This window comes from Pinus tabuliformis, chromosome 4_1, assembly GCF_031772625.1.
Source record: "Pinus tabuliformis cultivar Carrire ecotype Pingquan chromosome 4_1, CPIR1, whole genome shotgun sequence".
Classification (NCBI taxonomy): domain Eukaryota; kingdom Viridiplantae; phylum Streptophyta; class Pinopsida; order Pinales; family Pinaceae; genus Pinus; species Pinus tabuliformis.
This window is the reverse complement of record NC_142303.1, coordinates 582,759,297-582,778,767: the sequence shown is the minus strand read 5'-3', so window position 1 is coordinate 582,778,767 and position 19,471 is coordinate 582,759,297.

Here is a 19,471-nt window from a genome sequence, read left to right as displayed (position 1 = left end):
GGGCTAGAGATGGCAGTGGTTTTACTAGAGATGGTAATGAGTTTAAGTTAATTTTGCATACTCTCATGCATCTTCTATTACATTTTTATGGTTTCAGATCATTTTTTACAATGGTAGAATGTGTTTGCAGTGTAATGTCACCACTGCCTACAATAAGGACATCCCTATAGCTCTCACTGATATGCACGATTGTGGCGTTGATGTGAAGGTTAAGATGAATTCTGATATGTCTTATGGTTGTTTTTCATGGTTGTATTATTGTGAAATTTGGTATCAATTAAAGTTTTACGAACTGCTCTATTTTGCATATATTCAAGTTTAACCATAGGTTCCTAAAGTGAAAAGTCCTCTATGTCACACCTCTCTTCCCAGGTTACCTATCTTAATTTAAATGTCATCAACTTGAAAATCACTAGATAGTGCATTGTTGAATTTTTTTGTTTTGTTTTGGTTTTGTTATTTTATAGCTCACTATATATATTTAAAATTTCAGTTGTCCTACGTTCTTAATGTTATGATGAGAATAATTTACAATGCTACAAGTACATGGTTTGGCACACCTATACATTATTGAAACATAATATCTATTCGTGCCTATATAGTTTGCCAATACACTAATCCTTGTTACAAATCCATTGTTCAAAGGCGCTTAAATGTCTCTAAGTCATATTTTATTTAATGAACATAACCTACTCCATGCTTAGAAGGCCTAAACAGTATGCATCCTCACCCATCGCACCCTATAGAAGGCCTAAATAGTATGCATCGCACCCTGGCAGTGTACCACTCAGTATGCATTGCACTTTGCCAGTGGTGCAGTCAGAATGGTTCAATTTAGGCGGTTTCTGGATGGTTTCTCAGATGGAACTTTTTGGGGAATGATGTATTTAGAGGACTATGTTCCTTTAGGGTATGAAACAACTCTTTTAGGGGTTGATGAGCCCTAATACATCGACATATAAGTTTGGGGTTGATATGCCCAAATATGTCTATAACATGTAGGAGGTTACGACCAAGGTAATCATCCAACTACTTATTACAAATAAACGGTAATCATCCAACTATTTATTACAAATAAATTTAGAGATTTAAATTCTCCCACAGACAAAATTTAGTTTTTCAAAGGTAATTTAGTGGGGCTTTTAGATGCCTATTGTTGATATCTGAGGTTGCACGTCCCTTGAATACCAATAATTAAAATCACTATACAATGGAGAAAGTGGCCAATGGATAATCCCATTGATCGATGAGGTTCAATATTGACATGTCGGTGTTCAAGACATTATCTTTGTGTTTCTCTTCGTGGCTAATTATTGAAAAAATGAAGAAAATAAGTGTTTAAGAACTCTCTCGAATGACATGTATATCGGCTAGCTCATTCTTGTAATGATTACCTTGAATTTGGTGAATATTTTTTTTTTTTTTTCCAGTGAAGAGTACGAGTTTGTAGATAAATGTCTTTCGGATTAATCACATCATTATGATTTCGTCGACGTTTCGAACCAACTAATGTGGTTCATCCTCAAGACAAGGTGAAAAAATCAAACAATATTAAGAATAAATAGCAGGGATGCATCATTGCCCAAGGTCAGCGATTGAAAAACTAGCTGTTGGAGATTAGTTAAACATGTAAATAGAAATTCTAAAAAGTTAGAATGGAATTATTTGATGTTCTAATTTTAGTTATAAATTATTTAATATTCCAGATTTAATTATAAATTATTTAATATTCTAAATTTAGTTATAAATTAGTTGTTATGATTACTATCGTGCCAACCAAGCTTGTTCGTACGTTCTAAAATTCATTATTGAATAAGAAGAGAGCTCAACAAACCAATAAAAATGTCACATACCCATAAACAATTTTATTATTATTATTATTATTAGTCAATAAAGATAACAATAATATATATTTTACCATTCAACGAACCAAACAATATATATTCTATCATTCATCGAGCCAACCAATGTAATCATCCCTTTTTACAAGTACAGTTATAGTCTCAGAGTATATTTGTTGGACTACGGTATACGGTTTTCATTGCCATGATGCAACAAACCCGTCATATTATTTTGTTATACGGTTTATTTTCTCCAAAGAGCATTCAAGTCGCATGTATGAACTTTATAAATAGAAATAATTAAAACTGGAAGTTGGTACAACATCTTTATTCCTCTCTTATCTTTTCGGGTGGCTAGCTACCCTAGAAGCGTGAAATCACTGCATCTGGAGTCTTCTTCATGGATCACAGCTGGTCCTCCGTGCTTAGGTAAGTGTGATTCATCAACGGTGATCCGACGTACTCCAGATTGGATGGTGGAGATGGATGGTTGCATGTCTAAGCCCTTTCATGGTATGGTTGTCGGCCATTTGTTGTGTTTTCCAGCCAGAGGGTTAGGATCCAGTTCTCTATCAAGTTGCCTCTTAGGTGAATGACCTTGTCTATTTACTGCCTTCCTCCTGTGGCGCGTTTATTTCTCGTTCTCAGTCATTTTACTATGGAGTCTGAGAGCCTTCCTCTGTTCCGTAGATTGCCCATCATTGTTGTTCCTTCTTCCAAATGTTTTCAATTGGTTATCGTCACTCGGTCAAGTATGTGTTTCCGCTCCCTTAGCTAGCTTATAGTTTCCACAATTCATTTTCCTCTTTCCCTTTTCCTTTAATTTTAAGTTTAATACTTAATCTTGACTACTTTGCCTGTCTAGGTTTTGCCAGGGATTTTCTTGCTTGTTTGTTGATGCGTTTGGAGTCCTCTCCCAGCCTACCAGACCCCGCAATCTACATGCAAGGAATCACCAGGTATGCCATGAGTAGTTACTGAGGGTTTAGGTTAATTCTGGAAAAGGTTTTTTAGAAATTTCCTCTATTAAGTGAATTCAGACTATGTAATTTCAATAGCGGGTACTCGGGCTGTGTAAATAGTTAATGGCCTTGAGCCAGATTTTTGTAACTGAGAGGTTATGGCCCGCAATGTTTCTATTCTAGCTTTTAATTCCTTTCTTTCACTGATAAAGGGTTTAATGTAGGATTTGGGGGTTAGGTACTGCAAGTTCGATGATTTATGAAGAAACCCTCGATTTGGAGGTTCTGGTTTATGCTTGTGTTTAGTATATAAACTTGATTGTTTTTCAGTTTTTTTATATATAACATTATTTCCTTTCTGGATAATGACTACAACAATATTTGTATGTTCAAAGTTTTCCTTTGCTTGGGATTCGTAACTCTATTCCCCCGTTATTCTGAAATTCTAGAAATCTCTCATGACAAATTTGGTTTAAAACTTTTCCTATGGTGTTTTGATTGACCTGCACCATCCTAGCATCCAGGGTTGTACATTGATATTTCTATTTAAATTTGTTCATATCTGTTATGATTTATGCATCGTGGTTCGTTAAGGTGGAATTGCCATGCACCTCAGTTTACTTAGTTGGAAATTTTAATGAGTATGATGTTTCGTAGAATATTTCTCCAATTCTTCCCTATTAAAGGGTTATTTAAGTTCTTGATGCCTCTCTTCCTACATCTTTCTTTTCTACAGACTACCTTTCGAAATTTACTCACGGTCTTTATTTTTCCCTTCTGAGGTTATAAGATTCTTGTACAGTAATAGAAAACAACTACTCCCATTTTACCCTAACTTTAGGGTTACACATGGTCTATACTTATCTTCTAAGTCTATAAAATAGCAGAAATAACTATTTGCATTTATCCTATCTACAGGGTCACACACAATATTTTCTTTATCTTTTGAGTTTATGAAATAACATAAATAATTGTTTGCATTTACCCTATCTACAGGGTCACACACAGTCTTTTCTTTATCTTCTAGTTTATGAAATAAAAGAGATAATTTTACTTGAAACAAGGAAAAATAGTCATTCTATTTGACATAATAAATCTTATAATTATTCTTCTAGTAATTCCAGAGTATACTTATATGTTTGTAGCTAATGCTCCTGTTGTTCGTACGTTACAGACCTTAATCTTTTTGTTTTCCACCCAACCGTGAGACTTTCAGTTCCAGCCTCGCTATTCCGCTTAAGTCTCCCCCCACGCTACCCTCTCATAGGGTTTCTCCTCAAGACTTATAATCTTGAATAATAGCAACTATCTGGTCTTAACCAAACTTAGCTCCTTCAACCCGCCTGTCCTTCCAACACAGTTGATACATTTTCTGAATTAATTATCAAATCCTCTTTCCTTGATCTCAAATACCTCTCTCCTCTTGATCCCTCGGAATAAATTTCCAAGGAAGTAGTTAGGGTTGGGTTACTGCCTAACCTAACTACTTAAGAAATGTAAAACCATCAACATTCAGACATTTAACTCTCCATGTAACTTTAATCAAATAATTACTGCCATCATTCTGGCATTTCACTTTCCATGAAACTTTTAATAAAAAATAATTAATTATATAAACTTAATAGTATTCAGTTTGTTTAAATGCGGTAAATAAATATTTACATTCACTGGGGACATCACATCTTCCCCCCTAAGACTGAACATCATCCCGATGTTCCTCTACTAGAAATAAATTTAGAAACATCTCCCTCATAGCCTGTTCATCTTCCTCCTTTGGCCCAAAGTGCTGCCACTGCACTTTAACTTGGGTGATAACTCGTCCCCGCAACATTACTTCTATCCAATCGAGTATACCCAGTGGTTCGACCAAGAACTCGCCTTCCAGTTCGATCTATATGTCAGAGTAAAACTTTAGTCAGCCCATTTAAAAAATAAAAAATAAAAATCAGCTTTTCAATCTATATATATATATATATATATACATAAGATAGGCCATTAAGAATTTAACTCCTTTGACTTACTTGTATATCCTGCGAATTTATTATATGTTTGGGATCGTATTTATATTTCTTTAATACGGAAAAATGAAGGACATTATGCACACGAATAAGGCTGGGTAAAGCAAGTTGATAAGCCACGGGTCTAATTTGAGCTAAAATTTGAAAAGGACCACAAAATTGGGGTGCCAATTTAGCGCATCCATTCCATTGCAATGTACTTTTCTTAGCTCCAACACGAACATAGACATGATCTCCCACTTGGAATTCCCAGAAACTTCTTTTCCGATCAATATAATTCTTTTGTCGGTCCTGAGTGGCTTTTAAATTGGTTCATACCCTTTTGACCATCTCTTCCATTTTTGCTAGCATATCAGGTCCTAGCATTAACTTATATTTTGAGCCACCCCAATTCGAGGGAGTCCTACATTTATGCCCGTACATCACTTCAAAAGGACCCATTTGTAGAGAAGTATGGTAGCTTTTATTATAAGAAAACTCTTCTAAATGTATATACTCCTCCCACTTATATGGCTACTGCATTACATAGGTTCGAAGCATATCCTCCACCACCTGGTTTACTCACTCAGTCTACCCATCCGTCTGAGGGTGGTAGGCAGTTCTAAAATGCAGCTGAGTGCATAGACCTCCAAACAAAGCTTTCCAGAAGGTTGATGTAAATTTTACATCACGGTCCGAAATTATAATTTTTAGTATATAGTGCAACCTAAAAACAATTTGCATGAATATATTAGAGATTTGATTGCCTTGTAAGTAGATTGTACTTGTATGAAGTGAGGAGATTTGCTCAACTTATCAATTACCACCATTATTGAATCATTATGCTTTTTTTATTTAGGCATGCCTATTATAAAATTAATGGAAATAACTTATCATCTTCATTCTGGAATAGGTAATGGGTGGAGAAATCCAGCTGGGTGACGATGGTCTGTTTTCACTTGCTGGTATTCCAAATAGTGGGCCAAATATTCATCCACCTCCTTCTTCATGATGGGCCAAAAATATTCCTTTCTACGTTTGGTAATTAATTTCTGATATTCGGGGTGGCTTGCATAGGTAATTTTATGATATTCATCTAAAATTAAATTTTTAATATCATTTGGTTAGGTATATACATCCTTCCTCTATAAGTTAGTATACCTTCTTGATTTATTTCGTATCCCAACTGTTGTTCATTGTTGTTCAAAATTTTAGCTTGCTGCCATAAAAATTTATATTCCAGATCCTGCATTGCTGCCTCTTTAATTTGCTCTTTAAATGTGTTTCGCACCTCACTAAATGATACCTCATATATATAGTTGATCTTCTGACTTAAAGCATCCACGACACGGTTCTCTTTTCCTTTCAAGTTCTTAATTTCAAAATCAAATCATCTTAAGAAATCAACCCAACGAGCTTGCATAGCATTCATAGTGGGTTGCTTAATATAGTTAGTTAAACTATGATGATCAGTCATTAACAAAAATTTCTTACCCATCAAGTAATGTCGTCACATCTTTAATGCATAAATGAATGTTGTTAGCTCTAAGTCATAGTTTGAATATTTTTGCTATGTTCCTTAAGCTTCCTAGACTCATAAGCAACAACCTTGCCCTCCTGCATTAGTACACCACCTACACCTTCCTTGCTAGCATCCATACAAATAACATAATATTTATTTGGATCAACAATGCTTTTCCTTTCGTTTGCAGAGAGGTAATAGGATATGCTACCCTCGAAAATCCTTCAACAAATCGTCTGTAGTATCTGACTAGACCCATAAATGGTCTTATATCAGCCACATCTTTGGGTACTACCCACTCCATTATAGTTTTTATCTTTTCTAGGTCTACAACTATTCCATCCTTAGTAATGACATGGACAAGATATTGGATTTGTTCTTTAAAGAAATCACATTTGTTGTACTTGGCGTACCGCTGATTTTCTCTTAAAACTTATAGAACAATATGGAGATGTTCTTTATGTTCTTCTACCGTCCAAGAGTAAATTAGTATGTCGTCAACAAAAATCAACACAAATTTATCCAGATATTGATGGAATACATTGTTCATAAGGCACATGAAGGTCGCAGGAGCATTAGTTAACTCGATGGGTAGCACAATGAACTCGTAATGCCAATAACGAGTTCTAAAGTCTGTTTTTGCTATATCCTCCTCCTTTATTCTAATTTGATTATAAGTCGAGCGAAGGTCGATTTTTGAAAATACGGTTGCTCCCTTCACTTGATCAAACAACTCGTTTATATGAGGTAGAGGGTATTTGTTCTTGATAGTTAGCTTGTTTAACTGGTGATAATACATTCACATTCGCAAGGTTCCATCCTTTTTAACGAAAAGAACCGGAGCTCCCCAAGGTGATACACTTGGTTGAATATATTTTTTATCAAGCAGTTCTTGTAACTACATTTTTAGTTCTGTTAACTCCAGTATACTGATGGGATAAGGAGATTGGGATACCAGAGAAACTTCTGGAATCAATTCAATGGTGAAATCTATATTGCTTTTTGGCAGAAGTCCCATAATTTCTTCAAGAAACACGTCCGGAAAATTCTGCACCACTAATATATTTTCTAAGGAAATAAACTTTTCTTTTGAGTTAGTGTATCCTACTTGTATTTCATAAATTTGGCATCCTTTCGGGATACACTTTGTCAATTGAGAGGCTATTCCCGTCTCAGCTTTAAGGGTCTTGTTATCCCCTGAATTTCCTGCCTCTTTCCTTCCTCATCCATAGAGTTAATAGTTTTGATTTTACAGTTAATGAGGGACCAATGTTTTTCCAACCAGTCCATGCTTATTTAAATATCATATGATCCTAGGGCCAACACATTCAAGTCTACTATAATAGATTGAGTTGCTAACTGTAGGGAACAACTGTTGACCTTGGCCAACACTCTTCTTTTGGCTCCCATAGCTAATTGCACTAACCAAGGACTTTTAAACTTAATAGCTTGAAAACTACATTGTTCTACTATTTTGGGACTAATATAACTCAAAGTAGCTCCTAGGCCAATTAAACTAGATATACTTCGGTTGATGATTTTACCTTCAAACTCTATCATGGTCGGATGGTATTCCACCTAATGGTCTTCAAGAGCAGCATTGATTTTGGGAATGCTTCTTGCCACTTCTCCCACCGTTGATGCTTCTTGAATCTGTGCCACCTGATCAGTTCCCTTGCGATGTGGACAATTTTTAACATAATGGGGTCCTCTGCATCCTTAGCACTGTACTGGGGGTCTAGCTGCCACGTCCACTTCAGTCTTCACTGATTGTTCATTTTTCTTGGACTTAATGGGAAATTTGAATCTAGGATGATTTATGTTCATAGTTCTATTTTCCTACCCCTTATGGGGTTTATTGACCATAATATTGTTCCCCTTACTACTAGAGGAAAATTTACTCCCTTTTTTGTTATTCCATCTCTTACCTCCATCTCCTTTTATCTTGTTTTTGCTGATAGTATATTCGACCCTTTTGTATGACTTCATCCATGGTTTTCAGGTTATCAAACTCAAGGTGCTCTTTCATAAACATCGGCAAGCTACTGATAAACCGTTGCACCTTAGCTTTTTCTTCCCATATGTATGGAACATACCGCAGTAAGGATGTAAATTTTGTTATGAACTCGTCCATAGATAGTTGACCCAATCGAAGGTCATGAAACTCCTTGGCTTTCTCATCATAAAATCTTTCAGTTAAATATTTCTCCTTAAAATATCTTTGAAATTTTTCCCAAGTTATGCTCTGCTCATTTACACCACATACTGTTTTTACTTCCTCCCACCACAAGGTGGTTTTTCCTTGCAGCTGAAAGATGGCCAATCAAGCCTTTAAGTTATGATCATATTCGTACAGCTGAAAATACTTGTTCATATTGATGAATCGGGCCTATGTTGCTTCTTCTTGTTCACCATCAAAGGGGGGAGGCTTTATTTTCCGAAATTCTCCTTGTAGTTCTATTTTTTATCTCTTTTGTGTTTTGAGTTCTTATAAATTACCAGATTCTTCCTTCTGATTCTCTTCAATGCCTTCAATTTCTACATTCTCAGTACAAAATTCTTGTTCGCTAGTCATGTTTCGTGCTCAGGACTGGGAATTGGTTGCCATTGATTCTGTCTATCCGACAGACTCTTCATGATCTTTTCCTGCTTCTGCATCAACCTTTCATTATCTGCCCATAATCGAGCCATTTCATCCTTTAACTCTTGCACAGTTTCCAAGATCATAGTATTAGTGTTACACGTCTCTTCCCCCAATTGTGTTGAAAATAGCAACAAGAAATGTTAAATATAAAAGTGCTAAAAATAGCATTGCTATAAATAGCATTTCGGGATACATTCTAATTTTAGTTAGTCCCTGAACTAAAATTGAGAATTAAAATTCAAATTTGATCCTAGCAACTGTTTGAAAAATAATTAATTAATTCATCTTGAGTTAATTAGTTAGAGAAAATCAAACATGAATTCTATGTGAAGACATGCAACAATTATCCCTTTGATTGAGGAGGTTATCCCTTAATTAAGGAGATAAGGTTGAGTTGTATTTTTGAGTTGTAATTAGTTAGCTCATTTAACTGAGTTAAGTTCAGTTAAATTAGTTCTGACAGTTTGTGGAACTGATTGTGAGTTCAGTTAGTTAATGCATGAATGCATGTAACTAGTGTACTTCAGATAACTGAATATTCTCTTATAAATAACTCATGCATGTCAGTTCAGTCAGAAACCCAGTTGAGGTCAGATAATGGGACATTATACTATCAGTTGCAAGAATATTCCCATGAGGATATCTCTTGCAAGCAGAAGGAATTCTTTCCTTGAGGATTGCACAGTTAGATCAGAGGTCAGAGAGTAGTGTGTGAGGTAATTCACACAGGTGGCAGCTTTTAGACTCCAAGAGAAACTGCACAAGGAAATAGGAGGCTTGGAGGATTAAAGGAAGGCATATGTTGTGTCTATTCAGTCTATGAGCTATGTTGAGGGATTGTATTGAGAGCTGGATAGCTTGTGAGCTAAAGCTTTGTGTAATCTCTAATATATTTCCACTTGTTTGATAATACAAATAGCGGGGTTTTTAGCTAAGGCTTTCCCCAGATTATTCTTCCGTGTTCATGTGTGATTGATTTCTCATTCTTTGTTATATGTGTTCTAAATTGATCTTGCTCAAATTGATTAAGATTCTGCAAGTTTGTTTGTAGAAGTAAATCAAGTATATTGCTTTAGTATATTGCATTATCAGGTGATCTAATGTGGGAATTTCTACAAATTGTACCCATACCTCAGGGTTGGTCTCTTGAAAATATGTTGGTCCTGTTCCGATCATAGTTCGGTGTGGTGTAGTTCCCATTCTCCTCATACTAACTGCTTTTTCTTCCTCTGTGTACATCACAAATGTTGTTACTCATTTATTTTCCAAAGGTCTCAGTTTTGTAACCTGAGCACTCTAATAACACATGTCACATACCCATAAACAATTTATTATTATTATTATTAGTTAATAAAGATAACAATAGTATATATTTGACCATTCAATGATCCAAACAATATATATTCTATCATTCATTGATCCAACCAATGTAATCACCCCTTTTTACAAGTACAATTATAGCCTCAGAGTATATTTGTTCGACTACGGTATACGATTTTCATTGCCATGATGCAACAGACCCGTCATATTATTTTGTTATATGGTTTATTTGCTCCAAAGAGCATTCAAGTCGCATGTATGAACTTTATAACTAGAAATAATTAAAACTGGAAGTTGGTACATCATCTTTATTTCTCTCTTATATTTTCGGGTGGCTGACTGCCCTAGAAGTGCGAAAACACTGCATATGGAGTCTTCCTCTTGGATAACAGCTGGTCCTCTGTACTTAGGTAAGTGTGATTCATTGACGGTGATCCAGCGTACTCTAGATCAGACGATGGAGATGGATGGTCACCGATCTAATCTCTTTCATGGTATGGTGGCCGGTCATTTGTTGTGTTTTCCGGGTAGAGGGTTAGTCTCTAGTTCTCTATCGAGCTGCCTCTCAGGTGAATGACCTTGTTTTTTTACTGCCTTCCTACTGTGGTGCATTTATTTCTCGTTCTAAGTTATTTTACTATGGAGTATGAGAGCCTTCCTTTGTTCCGCAGATCACCCATCATTGTTGTTCCTTGTTCTGGATGCTGTTGGTTGGTTATCATCACTCGGTTAGGTATGTGTTTCCGCTCTCTTAGCTAGCTTACAGTTTCTTCAATTCGTTTTCCTCTCTCCCTTTTCCTTTAATTTTAATTTTAATACTTAATCTTCGCTACTTTGCTTGTCTAGGTTTCGCCAGGGCTTTTCTTGCTAGGTTGTTGATGGGTTTGGAGTCCTTTCCCAGCCTACCAGACCCTGCAATCTATATGCAAGGAATCATCGGGTATACCATGAGCAGTTACTGAGGGTTTAGGTTAATTCTGGAAAAGGTTTTTTAGAAATTTCCTTCGTTAAGTGAATTTGGACTATGTAATTTCAATAGTGGGTACTCGGGCTGTGTAAATAGTTAATGGCCTTGAGCCTGATTTTTGTAACTAAGAGGTTGCGGCCTACAATGTTTCTATTCTAGCTTTTAATTCCTTTATTTTACCAATAAAGGGTTTAATGTAGGATTTGGGGGTTAGGTACTGTAAGTTCGATGATTTATGAAGAAACCCTCGATTTGGAGGTTCTGGTTTATGCTTGTGTTTAGTATATAAACTTGATTATTTTTAAGTTTTTATATATATATTGTTATTTCCTTTCTGGATAATGACTACAACGATATTTGTATGTTTAAAGTTTTCCTTTGCTTGGGTTTTGTAACTCTATTCCGTTGTTATTCTAAAATTCTAGAATTCTCTAATGAAAATTCAGTTTAAAACTTTTCCTATGGTGTTTTGATTGACTTGCACCGTCCTAGCATCCAGTGCTTTACATTGATATTTCTATTTAATGTTGTTCGTGTGTCTGTTATGATTTATGCATCGTGGTTCGTTAAGGAGGAATTGCCATGCACCTCAGTTTACTTAGTTGGAAATTTTAATGAGTATAATGTTTCGTAGAATGTTGCTCCAATTCTGCCCTATTACAGGGTTATTTAAGTTCTTGATGCCTTTCCGCCTACATCTTTCTTTTCTACAGACTACCTTTCGAAGTTTACTCACGGTCTTTATTTTTCCCTTCTGAGGTTATAAGATTCTTGTATAGTAACAGAAAACAACTACTCCCATTTTACCCTAACTTTAGTGTTACACATGGGCTATACTTATCTTCTAAGTCTATAAAATAGTAGAAATAACTATTTGCATTTATCCTATCTACAGAGTCACACACAACCTTTTCTTTATCTTTTGAGTTTATGAAATAACATAAATAACTATTTGCATTTACCCTATCTACAAGGTCACACACAATATTTTCTTTATCTTCTAGTTTTATGAAATAACAAAGATAATTTTACTTGAAACAAGGACAAATAGTCATTCTATTTGAAATAATAAATCTAATAATTATTCTTCTAGTAATTCCAGAGTATACTTATTTGTCTGTCGCTAATGCTCCTGTTGTATGTACGTTACAATTCTTAATCTTTTGGTTTTCCTCCCAACCGTGAGACTTGCGGTTTCAGCCTCGCTATTCTACCTAAGTCTCCCCCCAAGCTACCCTCTCACACGGTTTCTCCTCAATACTTATAATCTTGAATAATAGCAGCTATCTTGTAAGGACTTGCGGTCCGTGCGATGGGCAGGGCGACTCCACCATGCGAAGGACGTGCGAAATGCGAAAGTGAATGACCAAGAGACGAGTTTATATGATGTTGAGCGAGTTGAGAGGGTGGTCCCACGAGTTGGGCGGGCTGACCTCCACTCGAGCGAAGGCAACATGTTAAACGAGTCGGCTTGGGCGTTGGGCGTGGGTCGGCCGGGTGACATAACTCACCACCCGCCTATATATATTGGTGGAGCGTTGAGGAGATGAGCCATCATCATTCGTCCAACACGAGTTCAAACAAGGAGTTCTGCAGTGCGTGGATGAGCTCTCACGATAGGTGGAACTCGGGTGAAAAAACTCGTTCAGAAAAGTCGGGTGAGAAACTCGGGTGAGAAACTCGAGCGAAAAACTCGTGCAAGAAAACCGTGCAGGAAACTCGGGCGAGGGCGAACTCGGGTGAGGCCGTTCAAGTAGAACTCGGGTGAGGTCGTCGGGTGGAAAACTCAGGCGAGGTCGTCAGGCAGAAAACTCGAGTGAGGTTGTTCGGGCGAACTGCGCGACCCAGGCGAAGTCATTCGGGCGACCCGGGTGAGGTCGTCGGGCGACCCGGGTGAGGTCGTCGGGCGACCCAGGTGAAGTCGTTCGGGCGAACCGGGTGAGTTCATCGGGCGACCAGGGTGAAGTCGTGCGGCAACTCGGGTGAACGATTTTGGGTAAACGGGTGGACATGCAGGCGGGTGGCCAGGCGAGGGCGGGCCGTGCATGCCGAAACGAAGAATCATGCAGACGGGCGACCCAGGTAGGGCGCGCCGTGCACGACGAAACGGTGGAAACGGTGAAGTGTTGGAGTTGTGAACGGAGGTGTGACTCGTGCAGAGGCGCCCGTGTGTGGTGACTTGGTTACGACGAGGCGCGCCCAAGTTGGGAAAACAACACGATCGTGTGACGAGGTGAACGAAGGGTTGGTGAGTCGTGCGACGACTGTGCAGAGGCGTCGACGAGCTAGGCAACCGAGTTTGCCGAAGTTGAAAATTTGGCTAACTGTAAATTTGGGGTTTCCCAAGATCTAACTTGTACTTTGTAAAAGTGGAAAATTATGTATATTGATATCGGGCAGAATCATATTGCAGGGAGTTGCCCCTCCCTTTATACTGTTGTGCAATTGTAAATGTGTTAATTACTGTTGATGATGAATATGTATGGGTTTTCATATGTATAAAGGATAAATATAATACTTGGTAACGAAAAATAAACTAAGTATGGAATGTTAGGCATAGTCTACAATCGTAAGTATTGATGAAAAGAAAACGGTTGGTAGTGCCGCACCTTGCTATAGTGCGGTTGGAAGAGTACCGCCAGTGTAGGGGTGTGACATATTTGGTCTTAACCAGACTTAGCTCCTCTAACCTATCTGTCCTTCCAGCACAATACACATTTCCTGAATTAAATATCAAATCCTATTTTCTTGATCTCAGATGCCTCTCTCCTCTTGATTCCTCCCTTGGAATAAATTTCCAAGGAAGTAGTTAGGGTTGGGTAACCGCCTAACCCAACTGCTTGAGAAATGCAAAATTGTCAACATTCAAACATTTCACTCTCCAAGTAACTTTAATCAAAGAATGACTGCCATCATTTTGGCATTTCACTTTCCATGAAACTTTTAATAAAAAATAATTGATTATATAAACTTAATAGTATTTAGTTTGTTTAAATGTCGTAAATAAATATTTACATTCACTAGGGACATCGCAAAAAAACAATAAAAATAAATTTAAAATAATTGATAAAATAAATTAATTTATTTTTATAATGTTAACATTATAAATTGTAACTTAATTTTTGGTCAAACCAGAAGAAATTAAAGGTCAAACTCATAAGTGAACCAATATATTGAAAATGATTTTATTGATATTTTATAATGCTTTTAATTAAAACTAACTAAACTGATCAATATCTCCATGATAGCTCCCATAATTTCCCTGCTCAGAAGTTGGACATTCTCAGCACGCTTGCTACCCGTGCTTTAAGAATATCTGATGAAAAGAGCTTGGAAAAGGAGAAGGCTCATCTCCTAGATGTCTTTGTTAAAAATGGTTACAGTAGACACCTGGGTCAGAAAGCCTTCCGCAAGGCTCGAAAGGAGCCTTCAGTCCAAAAAGATCCTAAAGATCGGGTCATGGGGGTTCACCTACCTTACATCCAAGGGACCACTAACAGGATTGCTAGGATTCTTAAGAAGCACAATGTCCCCGCGACCTTTAGACCTCTTAATACCATCCGTAGCTCCCTGAGATCTGTAAAAGATCTTGTCGACCCTAAAGACATGAAGGGTGTCTATGCCATTCCCTATTCCTGTGGGACGCCATACATTGGTGAGACCGGTCGTTATATTAATCAAAGGATTAATGAGCACTCGGCAGACTTAAAGCATGGAAGGGCCAAGTCTTTTGGCCCTTGCAGAGCATGCCGAGAAGACTAAACATCATGTTTGTATAAAAGAGGCTCATGTCATTGCAAAAGTTGCGCAGTTTCACCATCGAAAATTTAGAGAGGCCCTTGAAATCGAGAAAATGCCTAATAATCTTAATAGGGATGACGACTGGAAGATTAGTAGTTGTTGGATCCCAGCCCTGTCTTCCTAACCTCTTCATCCCTGCTTTCCTTTGTTTCGTGTCATCTTTCATCCTCCCTTGATCAGGTTTGAATTATATTGTATTACTCGTTAATATAATTAGTAATAAATGAATCTTTCACCCTCAGCCAATTTTCCTAGAAAAGGAAATTAACCTTATAATGAAAGTTATAACATTAACAATTATAATTAATACAAAAATGTGGCCCTAGTAATAATATTAGTCTTTTAATAAAATTATTCAGATTATAAGTTAGGATTATTGTTGGGTTGTGTTATATTCTTTCCACGTAGTTAATAGGGGGTTTGAAGGGCACCCGTAACCCCACTTTATGGGGTCTGGGGCAGCGCCCCGGAAAATTTTGGTTTTGGACCATATGTTAGGTTGGGTGGACCCACCTATGGTTTTGTGCATGATTTTCGCACATGTTTTTTGGACGCGATGGTTTTCGGTCCATGGTATTGGATGCTTCAGCATGTATAAATATGTATTGTAACATTAAAAGGAAAATAATGAAAAATCAAGCTGGTAGTCCCGGTTTTGGGATCCAGGGAAAAATCTCTGTGCATATGTGTTTTATGGGTTATGCTCTCGCATTGTTTATTTTCTTTGTTTAAGAATTCGTATGCAGGTAATTTCTGTACAGGGTTAAAACCTACATTTGGTATCAGAGTTGTTTTGGCTTCAAGGGGACGCCTTTATTGCTGAGGGGTTTCGCTCGGGCCTGTGGTAGACCCTGTTCAGTGGGAGATCTACGAGATCGATTCTGGTGGTGAAAGAAGATGGCGAGCAGTGGAAAGATAGAGATTGAGAAGTTCAATGGTCAGAATTTTGAGTTGTGGAAACTCAAGATGGAGGATCTGTTGGTGGATAAAGATCAGTGGATCGCGGTAGATCCAGGTACTAAACCATCGGGAGTGACCGATGAAGAATGGAAGAAGTTGGATCGGAAGGCAAAGAGCACAATACGATTGTGTGTCTCGGATTCAGTATTGCTGAATATATCAGGGGAAGCTACGGCAAAGGCTTTGTGGGTCAAGTTAGGGACTTTGTACCAATCTAAGTCTCTGGTGAATAAACTGTTCCTGCGGAAAAAGCTGTATAACCTGAGGATGAAAGATGGAGACTCGGTGACAGAGCATCTGAATGCGTTTAATACTGTGGTAAGTCAGTTATTATCTGTTGATATTAAAATTTCAGATGAAGATAAGTGCATCAGTCTGTTGTGTTCTCTACCAGATTCGTGGGATAGTCTGGTTATTGCAATAGGTAGCAATGCAACTGCTTTGCAGTTTGATGAAATAGTCTCAGCCTTGCTGACGGAGGAGATGAGACGGAAAAATATGGACAACCAGAATGGTGATGCCTTGTTTGTACGAGGACGGTCCCAGAACAGAAACAAAAATAAGTCATCGAGTGGGAGATCTAAATCTAGAGGGAGATCTAAATCTCCAGGAAAACCTACAAAGGTGGTGTGCTGGAAATGCGGAAAGGAAGGGCACTTCAGAAGGGATTGTAAATCTAAAGCTCCTGATAAAGGAAAGGGATCTGATGATGCTCCTTCTGCAGAGGCGAAAACCACCTCAGATGAAGGTGGGGATGTGTACTTGGCTTCTTCAAGTACACATGTAGATCATGAGGCATGGTTGATTGACTCAGGTGCATCCTTTCACTTCACTCCCCATAGAGAGTGGTTCTACGAGTATGAGAAATACGATGGTGGTGATGTCTTCTTAGGAGATGATAGGAAGGCTAGAATCATTTGTCGGGGAAAAGTAAAGTTGAAGTTGCAAGGTGGAAGGGTTAGAACACTTCCCGGTGTTCTACATATTCCTTCATTGGCCAGAAATCTGATTTCTGTAAGCAAGTTGGATGATGCAGGTGTAAAGACGGTGTTCGAGAAAGATACCTGCAAGATGGTTCGAGGAGCACTGATATTAATGCGGGGAGTTCGGATTGGAACTCTGTACAAGCTGCAAGGTAGCACTGTTGTTGATGGGTGCAATAGTTCTATGGTTCCTAAAAATGGAGTAGAGAATCTAGTGGTCTCTGGAGAGAAGACCATGTTGTGGCATCAAAGGCTTGGACATATTGGAGAGAAGGGCCTTCGAATACTTCATGGTAAAGGTATGGTAGAAGGTATGAATAATAACTCTCTGGATTTTGATTTCTGTGAAAATTGTGTATATGGGAAGCAGAATCGAGTGAGTTTCCCCTCTGGTGGTAAGAGGACGAAACAGATATTAGAGCTTGTGCACAGTGATGTGTTTGGACCTGTGAAGGTTCCATCACTGGGTAAGTCTGTGTACTATGTATCATTCATAGATGAATTCTCAAGGAATACATGGATATATTTTCTTAAGAAGAAATCTGAAGTCTTTGACAGGTTTAAAGAATTTAAGGCTCTGGTGGAAAATCAGACAGAGAAGAAGATAAAAGTGATGAGGACAGATAATGGTGGAGAATTTTGCAGCAAGGAATTTGAAGAATTTTGTAAGAAGTGTGGTATAGCATGGCAGAAGACTACTCCATATACACCTCAGCAAAATGGAGTCGCGGAAAGAATGAACAAGACGTTGATGGAAAGGGCAAGAAGCATGCTCAGTGGTGTCGGGTTAGGACAGGAATTCTGGGCAGAGGCGGTGGATACTGCATGTTACCTGATCAACAGATCACCTTCATCAGCGTTGGAGGATAAGACTCCACAAGAAGTATGGACTAGTAAGAAACCCTCTCATTCACATCTAAGGGTATTTGGATGTGATGCATATGTACATGTTCCAAAGGAGAAACGAACCAAGTTGGATAGTAAATCTGAAAAGTGCATCTTTATTGGGTATAAGGATGGTTTAAAGGGTTATAAGCTTTGGAACCCAGTCACACGGAAGGTTGTGTACAGCCGAGATGTGTTGTTTAGAGAGGTAAAAGATGTTATTCAACGTGAAGTCCAACCAAAGGAACCTGAGAAGATAGAGTTTGAGCCAAAGGAGGAAGAATCAGACTCTGCAGCAGAGGAGGAATCAGAAGATGAAGAGCCACAAACTCCGGCTGTGAGAAGATCAGTTCGAGAAAGAAGGCAGCCAAAAAGGTATAGTCCATCTGCTTTCAGTTCAAATTTTTCTTTGTCTGTTACTGATAATGATCCCAGAACTGTGAAGGAAGCAGTGGATTCAGAGGATGGAAAACTCTGGAAAGAGGCCATGGTCGATGAAATGGCATCTTTGCACAAAAATGAGGCTTGGGATCTGGTGGAGTTGCCGGCTGGAAGGAAACCCATTGGCAGCAAATGGGTGTTCAAGAAGAAGACAAATGCAGAAGGAAAGGTGGAGAAATACAAAGCTCAGTTGGTAGCAAAAGGTTATTCCCAGGTGCCGAGAATTGATTTTGGTGATATTTTTTCTCCTGTTGCCAAGGTAACTTCTATTAGATTACTTTTATCTGTTGCTGCTGCTTTTGATTTTGAGGTAGAACAGATGGATGTGAAGACAGCAATTCTTCACGGGGATTTGGAAGGGGAAATCTACATGAAGCAACCTGAAGGCTTTGCGGTGAATGGTAAGAAAGAACTGGTATGCAAGTTAAAGAAGTCTCTGTATGGGTTAAAACAGTCACCAAGGATGTGGTATCAGAAATTTGATACATTTATACGGGGACTTGGCTTCACCAGAAGCAAAGCAGATCATTGTGTGTATTTTAAATTAATTGGTGACCGTATTATTTATCTGGTCTTGTATGTGGATGATATGTTGCTGGTTGGAAATGACAAAGAAATTATCCAGGATTTGAAGACCCAATTGTCCTCCAAATTCGACATGAAAGATCTTGGTGCTGCAAACTATATTTTGGGCATGGAAATTAAAATAGATCGGTCAAAGAGGAAGCTCTGGTTAAACCAGAGGAAATATGTCGAGACAATACTCCAGAGGTTTAATATGCAGGATAGTACACCGGTGAAGGTTCCTATTCCTGTAGGTGTGAGGTTATCTGCTGAACAGTGTCCCAAGACACAAGAAGAGGAAGAGGACATGTCCCGTGTTCCATATGCAAGTGCAGTGGGTAGCCTGATGTATGCAATGGTCTGTACTAGACCAGACATTGCACATGCAGTGGGAGTATTGAGCAGGTTTATGTCAAAACCTGGGAAGGAGCACTGGATTGCAGTGAAGCGGGTTTTCAGGTATTTGCGTGGCACTAGTGATTATGGTTTGTGCTACCAAGGAAGATCAGGATTGGACAGAGTGTTGGATATTCATGGCTTTGTTGATGCATACTGGGCTGGAGATCTGGATCAGAGAAGATCTA